Source organism: Cygnus olor, chromosome 3 (genome assembly GCF_009769625.2).
Source record: "Cygnus olor isolate bCygOlo1 chromosome 3, bCygOlo1.pri.v2, whole genome shotgun sequence".
Taxonomy (NCBI): Eukaryota; Metazoa; Chordata; class Aves; order Anseriformes; family Anatidae; genus Cygnus; species Cygnus olor.
Genome location: NC_049171.1, coordinates 78,387,404 through 78,398,463, shown reverse-complemented (window position 1 = coordinate 78,398,463; position 11,060 = coordinate 78,387,404). Strand labels below are relative to the sequence as shown.

At 42.6% G+C, this 11,060-nt stretch overlaps 1 long non-coding RNA gene across 1 annotated transcript; it reads left to right on the top strand.

Moving 5' to 3' along the window:
* The first annotated feature begins 5,386 nt into the window (after window positions 1-5,386).
* Window positions 5,387-9,977, top strand: LOC121067850. The gene is made up of 3 exons (XR_005818482.1): window positions 5,387-5,479; window positions 5,581-5,646; window positions 8,963-9,977. It is a non-coding gene; the product is annotated as an uncharacterized LOC121067850 (long non-coding RNA).
* The last annotated feature ends 1,083 nt before the right edge of the window (window positions 9,978-11,060 follow it).

The following is an 11,060-nucleotide window of genomic DNA, read 5'->3' as shown; positions in this document are numbered from 1 at the left end:
AGGGTTAATCCTTCTTGACATCAAGCCTGTATTGTGGGACAGATCCTGGCATGTTCCAGCTGCTTTGGGCCATTATGTTAGTCTCCAATAACCAGAAATCTGGATTATCCTGCTAGATGTGGAATTTCCAGGTGGCATAGGTGCAACTGCCCTTCCCTGCATGCTAGCATTGTTTGTGCCCTCTGTACAGCCTTCAGGGATTTCTGCAAGAAATAAACTTGTCTGATGTCGTCATCCTCTGCTGCCTTTTTGACAGTAAGATGTCACAGAGAAAGTAGAACAGAAATGAAGGCTTAACTTCAAGAACGGTGTTTTTCAGATATCCATGCTTGAAATCCTATGGCTTCATATGTACGTGCGGTTAATACCTTTGCCTGAACGGGCAGGCCACCCCCTGCAATGAGACAAGCCTCCCATGCGGGTATCTAAAAAGTTCCTTTTACACAGTGGAAACATCTGGAGCTAAGTGGATTAAATAAGCCAGAAATTGAGCTGGTAGGAGAGGAAGAAGACAAGGATACGATGAAGCAAATCTAGCAGTTAGGTGCAGAGACCTGTTCCCATGGAAGCTGAATTGGGAGGGGAGTGTGTGGAGAAGTGTTTGTTTGGGTTGTCATGAAGAAGAGAAAATAGAAGCCATGGCAAAAGGGGAAGAACAATAAATTTACATTAGTTCAAGTACTCTTTGAATTTACTTAGGAGATTTGAGATTGAAAAAGTTCACTGATCTGATCAGGCCTTCTCTATCAACTCATCACAGTGCCAGCCTATTTTCCGAAGACAGGAGAGTGATGATCCCCCTTTAAGGCAAAATGAGCCCTAGCACCGCAGAGGCTCCCCAGCACAAACGTGCATACACGTGCATACACACACACAACATGCACATGTGCACAGAGCAAGAGGAAAATGTTCAGAATTGCGTTTAGCATCTCAGGAAACCTAGGGTTTTCAATGGACTGTGAAAATAAGTCTGTTCAGACTGCAGCAGTATTGAAAATCTATGCCCAGCAGCCACTTGGTAGCCACCTGTCCTTGCCACTGAATACCAAGCAGGAGCACTCCACATATGCTCACCCGATTTGCAATTCTGCTCACCTTGAGTTGGGAAGAAGCAGCAAACACCATCAGAATGACAAACTGACAGCAACAATACTGCAACAATATGGTCTGGCAGTGGGAAAAAGAGGGAAAGGAAGGACAGTTCCAAATGAGATCAAGGCATGATGCTGATATTATCGCACCTCAGGGAGGGGGCTGAAACCATCCAGTTTATTTCATTTCAAATCTTTGGTTCGTTTGGATTTTCATTCCCAAAGGTGAGCAGCCAATTTCCTTTCTCCATGAATAATTTATCCTTGCCGTGTATTTACTATTTCAGATGTCATCTCCACCTTAGCACACAACAGTTCATTTTGTACAATACGTCCTAAATGTTCTGGAAAATATCTTTCCTTTTCCTATTACAAAGCACTCACAAATTTATTCAGTTTCTAGATCAAAGCTATTGGAGTCAGTCCAGGAAAAGTGGTCGGCTTTTTTTAGCCTGTGGCTGCATGTCTATCAGCAGGTCACCAAAGGTTTCAGGATCAAATGTTAACACTGCTTGGAAAGACATACATAAGTTACTGAACATTTCAGCACAGGAAAGAGGAAGCAAAGAGTGACTCAAATCAAATCCAGGATTTCTTGTTTTCAGTAAGACAGAATCAAATCTCTTCACAACTTTGCCAAAAACCGTGATTGAAGGCACATGGAAACACATGCCATGGCTTAATGTAGCTGTCCCTGAAGTCCACGAAGACATCCCTGTAAGGTTTTTGTGGTCTTTGGCTTGGACACAAAATATACACAAAGTGCTGATCAGGAAAAGGACCATGCAGAACTCAGTGGAGAAATGAAATGGTATCAGGGCAGACTGAAAGGTTAGTTTTAGAGATCAAGCAAAGCTGGGTGTGAATTTCTCCAAAAGGCAAATTGGAGGAAAGTTTCCTATTCCAAGAGAAAAAGGCTCTGAAAATTATGGAGCCAGGTCCAAATTAACTCAAAATTTGGGAGATATTTGGGTTTGGGATTTTGTACAACCTAAGTATAAAAAAGGGGAGCAGTGATAGAAGGGGCCCTCCCTGTAACCTAGTCACTGGTGCTGAGCGTAAGCTAAAACAAACTGGAAATCTGAACCAGATCCCAAACTTTGTGCTCAAGCTTGAAATTAAATTTCTCCCCCTCTAAGTTCTAGCTCATCTGAGTGTGAAATAAACCACATCAACTGAGCCAAGAAGATAAAAGGCAGACACTGTTCTCATGCCAGGCTGGTGCTGATGGGATGAGAAACTGCTTGCACAGGGCAAGCTTGCTTTATGCTCTGTGCAAATAATAAAATAAAGGCCTAGCTATATTGGCATTTTAGGTGATAATGGAAGTATAATTTGCAAAGCTCTATTCTCAGGGTGTCTCTTTCTCTCTTCTCATACCATTACAATTACAGCCTTATAGAACTGAGCCGAAACTTGTCTGAACCTCCATCTACGGCCTGGACCAAAGTGCTTTCCCCCCACACCCAGTTCATAGAAGTTCAGATAAGGATCTGCTATTCCTGTCCATAAGCCTAGGGCTGACTGCCATCAGTCTCATCAAATGTGCAATATGCTCGAGAGCTTGTCCAAGGCAAAATGTGGCCAGAGGGCAAAATTTGGCCAATGGTATAAAAGCTCTAGATATCTAGGGTGGGGAAAAGCAGGCCTTGCAGTGAGGCATCCCTGAAAACAATAATAAAAAGGTAATCTTCCTTCCTTCCCATAAAATAAAGCAACAAATGGTATTTGCAGTGCTGACAGAACTTGCTGAGGCTGGGATATACCCACTGACTGCTCATCTGCTGCAGATAAATAAGCAGACATCAGAGTAAAGGTCAATGCAGTATTTGTGCTACCCCTAAATTACACAAGAGTGTATCAGCGTATGTATGGTGGCTCAGTGTAGTGATCCTGCTTCGTGTTTTAGGAGCCCCCAGTCCTGTCACCCCAGAAGCAAGCATTCCTTGTTTTGATGTGTGGAGGGGTAAAGAACAAAGGTCAGGAGGCACCAGGACACCCAGAGGGAGCTCCCAGGCGCTGTCACAGGAAAAGGGCTGTTGGCCAACCAACAACCATGCCAGTACAGCATGCAAATACCCAGAAAGTACATTGTAAGAATCTATGGTTTCATAGTTGGGGAATGTCAGAAAGCAAACACAGAAACCCCCTCCACATAGTTTACCCAAATATGTGGCCCAGCATAGCCTGGGAGGGGAAAGAAGAGGGGAGGGAGGATTTTGACGTGACTGGAAGAGCTTTTTTCAGTGTGAGGCCATACTAAATATGAGAAACATGAATAAGAGCCATGGGAGAATGTGAAGAAATCCCTCTGGAGCAGCAAGAGGTCAGATCCTATTTCCTTGGACACAGATCCAAATGCAGGGTATGCACTAGTGGACCTGAGTGCGGACATGGTCCAGGGGCTCTGCACTGACCAGGATGGACGTGGCTGGACACCAATGCCAGTGCATCACTCGTGCCATTCTGAGAGAGTCCTCCTGGGCTCCTATGACACATGGGTTATTTCTTCCTCACGTCAAAGCAAAGTCTTCCTGAGAATCACAGCCTTAAACAGGAGACTGAAACAATGAGTTTTTTTATTAGATAACTGCCATAGTGCCCTGAGACCCCAGCTGCAGTTGTAGCACCACCACGCAAGGCTTCACACCACATGGAAAAATCACCCTTCCTGGCTTTTGGCAATGCTCCTTCCCCCAGGAACAGTCACCCCCAGGGGATGCTCTACAGTCCAGCACTCCCCTTGCTCAAGGTGAGAGCCTTCGGGTGGGCTCAGGACTCCAGCAGAAGCTCTGCTCCAGGAGACATGTCTGTGAGCCTGTCATATAACTTTGTCTCATCTCTGTTCAGGATCTATGACTTCCCAGGCCAGGAGGTTGGAATGGGTGCAACCCACTGTTGGCCCCGTTGTATCTCAGTAACACCTCTTGCAGGCACACATGACAGCACGGTATCACTCAGTCCCCAGAGCAGGAGGCAATCCCTCCTTGGGCTCTGCCACAAACAGGTCCCTCATACAGCAGAGAAGAAAACAATCCCCTGGAAAATCACAGCTTCTGCTTTTACCAATTAACACTTCTGGATTTAGCTGCTCCAAGACAATTGCTGAGTTATCTGTGGAGTCCTTTTTCCTCCTCCACTGTGGCAGCTGTTACTTCTTTGCTTTCTCCAAGGCTGATTTCTGGCCACTGTTCGGCAGCCAGCTAGCTGGGAGGGGGGCAATGCTGTCGTAGCGCGTTACAGGCATTTTCCCACAGCCTGATTGCTGGGGAATTACTAACAGTGACTACATACAAATGCACCGTGAATTTGACAGACAGGTTGGGTATATGCTTTCACAAAGCTGGCTCCTATGAGTTTTTCTCTTAATTAGTAAAGTTGCATGAAATAAGAGTTAGGTTTCATTTCAAACTTATTCTTTATTTGAGCGTGAAGATATTAAAGTTCTCAGAAAAGAAGAGGCAGTAAATCTGTGAAGGACATCCTGTTTAAGGCATTTATGTTTAGTAAGAGAGAGATTCAGCAGCAATTTTGTTTTTAATAAATGTAATGTTATTAGAGGTCTTTCAGTTTACTAGGGTATTAGCGAGGGTTTATTTGAATGATAATATATTTACAATTTATATACTTGACAATCAGCTTTGCAAATGAAGTGTTGGTTAGAAGAGATGTATAATTATGTGCTGGGAAATCTGTATGTGTTAAACATGGATGAAGCCAGCCTTCCCCTTAAAAGAGCATCTAGCCCTAGCCAGGCCATAGTTAGAACCAAAGTTTGGGAGCATTTTTAGGAGCATTTTGGGAATCTTCCTTTAGGGATGATGATTCCTGATTCCAACCATAGCGGCCAGATGTCTGTAACTGCTGGAAGCCCTGTTTAAATTACCTGTTTTCTATGAGCCTCATTTTTTGGAAGGATGGATCAAATTAATCATATTATTAAAACAATGGCGGGGAAACCGATGGCTGCAAGCACAGGGCATTGGTCCAGGGAGAATTAGATAATTAATTGCAGTTGCTGTAAACTAACGTGGGCACACCTGCTAAACTGGGGAAGCCAGAGCAATATTTGCTTTGACACATTTTTGTGGGAGAATGCTTGGAAAACAGAGGATATTGTAATGTTACTAGTTGATGTAGCTTTAAGTCTGAATTGTCCACAAATGGATTAAATTTCCCTGAGCTGTTAATACATGAGACTTATGTGTATCCAATTAGGGCTATTAAAAGCAAGAACGTTGCGGATAATATTTCCAATGTTAATTAATTGACATAGTATCACTTGGAGAATGCCTCCCCAGAAGCGCTCTCAACTATCCTCTACCAGCTATGATTTATAGCAAGTTGGCCTGCTGATGTGGAAATTTTTAAAAAAATGAACTACTGCTGTAAGCTTATTCTTTAGCAATGAAATTAGACTATAATTCTACACAATTTGCTAGGAATGAAGTAACGAAATATTTCTCTTTAAATAATGGTGTTGTTTTAGACTCTTGTAAGGATTTGCAAGTCGAAGCCCAAAGGATGTCTGTGATGATTACTCAAATCACAAGCAGTGAGTAGCCTCTCTCAGCTTATTAATTTCAATGGTTACTGGGAAGAAATAAAAAGTCACAAAGACAAAAAAAGTCTCACAAATCTGCAATGTTTTTCAGCGTGAAGGGGGTGAGAGTGGGGATCCTGTGCATTGCTAAATACCAAGAACATGTACTAAGAGACCATATGTTGGGAAATACTTGAAAAATCCTGAAACAGGAACGGTTGCTCATTATAGTACGGTGGGGTGAGGAACAGGTTTCTTTTTAACCCAACAAGAGGCCTGAGGGAAAGCCACCAAGATATCCAGGGGGTGTTCTGACCAGCAAGGAGAACTTTATTCATAGTTACAGCTTTGAGCTCTAAGATTTGCTTATTTTTTTAAGATTTTTATGTAGCAGAACCTGTTGTATGCATTTATGGTTAAGAAGGACGTCTCCTGAATGTGCAGATGAAAACTATTAGGCAAAATAGCAACCTGGTCTAGTGGGAGGTGTACCTGCCCATGGCAGGGGGTTGGAACTAGATGGTCGTCTATCAATTCTATGATCTTTAAGGTCCCTTCCAACCCAAGCTGCTCCATAATTCTGTGATTCTATGAAAGCTCTATGTGTAAAATATACCAGCCACAAAAGACAGGCTTGTAATGAGTTCTGCATATAATATGTCATCTGAGTAATGAAAGGGGATTAGAATACTTATTCAGACAAATATAAAATGAAGAGGGAAATAAATCATTTACGTAGTTGGTAGTAGCTAAGACAGCATGCTAAAGTTTTACAATTTAAGAACAGAAGATCATGTCCAAATTTATTACTCATTAAAATAATTCTAAAATAATTACAATCACACCGTTCTATTATTTACCATGGTGTTGCAGTACATAATTTAAGTACTCTTTGCATTTTGGCAGCCCTCATGCTTTATCCAAGCATGGTGACCAGCATCTACAAGACTGAGAATTCAAGGCCTGCCTTTAAGAGTATAGCAGGAAGATACAGACAAGGTTACACAGCTTCACTTTGTGCATAGCTGGGCTGGGTTTAGAGCGAAAACTAAGAGGTGAGCAGGGTGAGCCAAAAGAAAAACAGTCCTCAGAAAAATGAATTAGAAAAATTCTGGTCAGCTGTGTGTGTTACCTCATAAAACTGGCAAAGAAAAATACACAAGTAAAGGTGTAACTAACATATAGTTATTTATTGTTTACAATACAACAAAGGCATGAACAGAAAGGTTCAGCAACTACTTTAATCTTTCATTTAAAAATTTAGTAAGCCCTAAGTGTATTCTAGGTGTGTAGGTTATGATTTAATTTGCATTATTAACTACTGATTGAATAGAGATAAATTTAGTAATAGAAATTAATTGTGATGTGACATTAACAAAATCTGACAACTGTTACAGGACCAAAGTTGTTACCAACAGAATTGAACACTGGAGTTGTATTAAAATTTCCTTCAAAGAAAGGTTGCTTATCAGTGCATAATATTGCTGCCAGCCCAGTAAGGAGGCTTTCTCCCAACCCTGATGGTGTACACTTATTTTGCAGAAATTCAGGTCAAGAATATTTAGAGGTGGGATGTTTGCCTAATGTCAGGGAATTTCATTGTAAGCAGGTACATGTGTTACCCAGAAAGGCTGTAGGAAAACTTCTTCCTGGATAGGAAGGAAAATGGAAATGTGCTGTTTTTGTAAGCTCACTGGAATTACTTTTAGCTAGTCGTGAAGACAAGGTAACATGAAAAGATAGGGATGTTTTAGGTTTTGTGGAAGCCATTTGTAGAGCAACAAGACATTAACTGCTTTGACTAAGAGTTACAAAGGGAGGAGGCAAAATAGAGAAAGCAAGATCTAAACAGCTTATTTAGGAGGACAGTTCTTTTAAACCCCCCCTAAGGGTGACACTTCTAGACTGCCCACCACAGCACTGCTGCCTGGCTGTGTTGGTGTAACCCAGACAAACAAATGCTTTGCTTATAGCAATAGAGAAAATTACCCCCATATTTCACTTTTAGTGACCCTCGTGTTTCTGTAATGATTTTTACATGATGGGTCAAAAACAAAGCTGGCAAAGGCAAGAGGCGTTAATTGGCCCCTGTTTTATCTATGCACCCATTAAAGAAGATCACAACTGGAAGCCCTGGCCCAAGAGCTTAAATCTGGTTACTAGTCTTCTAACATAATTTTAGTGCTGACAGTCTGTAGGAAAATCTCCAAAAAATCTCATTTTACAACCTCAGAAGGAGCTGCACAGTGTGGTGTGCCTGCACCCTAGTGACACTTCTGTTACTACTAGCAAAAACGTCCTGAGCCCTTGTGCAGAGGGCACATACACAAACACACACAAGGTGCAGAAGCAGGAAGAAGGATACAGTGTAAAGGATCCTGTGGAGTTTTGTCCCACGAGAAACAAGAGCAGGCTTGCACTATGTACTCTCAGAGCACGATGCAGGCTGTTATTGAATGCCTGCAGCAGAAACCACCGGGAAGATCTTCCAAAGCAACCTTGCATGAGCCCCAAGGAGGGAGTGGAAGCAGTCTTTTCCTGTCTTAGTGTGAATCTCATCGATGTATAAGTTACTTAATTGCAAAATGTGTGTTAAACATCTAACACAGAGTTAGGCGTGCTGTATCGATCATAGCTTCTGCACAAATAACTCTTGCTACTGCTTCAGGAAGTAAATCCACTGGATTTACACTTTTATAGGATTCCCATTAAGTCCTGTGCTGTTTACACTGGCTTTATATTTAAGGACCTTATGTAGGCCTAAATCAGATTTCTGGAATTTAGAGAGGGATTGCATGTCTCAGCTGTAGTGAAATTTAACCCTGAGCCAAAACTTTGAGGGCAGTCGGTGATCAGCAGAGCATGGGCTTCACCCCATTAGCTAAGTGGTGTCAGAAAATTGCGCCTACCGTTCTCCCAGAAGAAGCTAAGCTGCTTCTGTTGCATTGAATTGCTTTAATTGATTTTGCCCATCTAGACAATGTTGAAATCAACACACAAGCACGGCTTTCATGGCTTAATTGGCAAAAGCCTGCGAATACGTTTGTAGTGTTTTAATGATTATGAGTTGTTCCTGTAGAGAATCAATTGCATCCGATATTTTCAGCTGTGACTAGGATGCTCAGTTCCACTTCTTTTTCATTTTACTTCCCAGCAGAGAAAAACTCTTCTGCTCTTTTGTTTATATAGAAGAGCATCCTACGTTCTCAGTCAATACTTCATCCACTCAGCAAGGGAAGCGCTAAATTTGTGCTTTGAGCTCAGCAGGCTTTTCTACTTAAAAAAAAAAAAAAAAAAAAACAACCTTGTTTTCTTCTTATTTCCACAGGCTGACATTGGCATGACCTTAGATGCAGCAGCCCAAGAGCTTTGCTGGTGTACTCTTCCTGGTATGTAAAACAAGAAGAGATGTGAGAGCATCCAAGCTGCCTGTGCAGGACAAGCCGTGCGTCTGGCAAACACTCCTAAGCCCTCATTCCTTCTTTGCTTAAGCTGAGGTCAACAAGTGTGTTCAAGGTTAAAAAAATAAAAAAGCTGTTTGAGAACATATGTGCCCGCTGCGTGGGGAGGCCACCATGCCGTTAGGAGGTGACTCGCCAGGTTACGGAGGTCAGCTACCAAACACCACGCCTGGCACAGCACCAGCGCCCGGGAGGGGGATCCGACCGGCCTGGGCACGGCGCCACACTAACAGATGGGCACGTGTGCAAGCATCCAAGCAGCTGAAGGCAGGGTACCTGTTTTGGGATGCAGCTGCAGGAAAGCTATGAGCTGAATTCTGCGCTCTCATTTATGCCTGCTTTGGGGGCGCTTGCAATGTCAGAGTTCTCCAAAAATGCTTCCTCTGCACAAACTCTTCCCATGGGAGAGGATCGCAGTACTGGGCGCATCCTCACGGCCATGTTCAACACTAGCCCCTTGCCGCCCTGCGCCCCGTGGGCAGTGCAGCTGGGCAGCAGGGGATGGGTGGGTTTGTGGTCTGCAGCGTGAGCATCTTGGGTCCCAGCACAGGAGAAGGGCCTGCAAATATGTGAGAAACCCTGGCCATGGAGCAGGGAAATCGGAACAAGCTCAGTGAGGATCTTGCTTTATGCGTGGGGTCTCATTTAAAAATTTGGTAACATCTGCTGAAAAGCATGTCTGCCTCATTTGTCTTCAACCTCTGCTCCAAACAGCTGACTGGTGTGGGTTTTGTGTGACAGCAACAGCCAGGATACCAGATAAGATCATCAAACATATTTTATATAAGCCATCGATAACAATATTCTGTCACTAATAACCAAAGCCAGATTCAAAGCCATGCCCATTCATTTCAATCAGCGTGTCAGTTTGATGATGTAAAGTTTTCTTCTTTGGCTGTAATGAAAAAATAAAAAAAAATAATAAAAAAAAAAGGAAGGAAGCTTCTTCATGAACCAGAAGTATTTTCAAACTTTTTCTTTTCCAAAAAATATTATGGAAAAGAATAACTAGAAGATGAAAAGAGCTCCAAGGTTATCTACAAGTGAAAGCAAAACAGGCAGGAACACAGACATTAAAAATGATGTGCGTGGCCAGAGACAGAATTGCATTTTGAGAACTGAGACTCACTTGCTACACAGATAGTATCATATTTAGGTTCAGGTTCTTCCTTCAGACACTCTTGAACAGTTTCCTATGAAGTGCAAAGACTATGCTTGTGTTTGTATCTGTGGGTGAAAATAAGATGTGACTTGATCCTTAAGTTTATCACCATAGACATTTTTTACTTTAAACTCATTTTCAAAAATCCACAAATGCAACTTCGTTGCCTAGCAAAAAGGACGTGATCTTAAATCCATGTGTCATCAGGATAGGCTCATGAAAGTGGCTTACCAGCTGGCTGGGTCTGCCCATCAGTTGTGGAGAAAGTCTAGCCTTCTTTGCAGCACAGGGGCATCCATGTGGGGCAGCTCAGTCCCCTCCATCCCAGAAAACTTCAAGGTGAATGCATTTTATAGCAAAAATATTGTCTATAAAAGCCACTTTAGACCTCAGATGTCCTGATTTTCAAGAGTGTCTAAAATAAATACAATAAAATCCAAAGTCTGATCCCTTAATAGGTAATCAGTTACTAAGATTTTCTGTCACAAAATGCTTCACAAGATAAAAAATTCTAGCCTTGTGGCTTTTAAGACAGAAATATTCTGTGGCTTCAGGGAAATGTAGCACATCCTTAGCAGTTAAAGGCTTAACACTGCACTGCAGACTGGTCTTCTCAAACCAGCTTGGCACAGATCACATCTCCAGGCTCATGCAAAGCTAGAGCAAGAGTTTAGCACTAGAGACAACCCCCGTGCACAGCTGCCTTCTCTTCTCCCAGGCCTCCTCCAGCTGCTGAGATGTCCTTACTGCCACGACAGACGTGCAGCATGCCCTTCTTTGGCCTCTTTACTTATCCAGCTTCC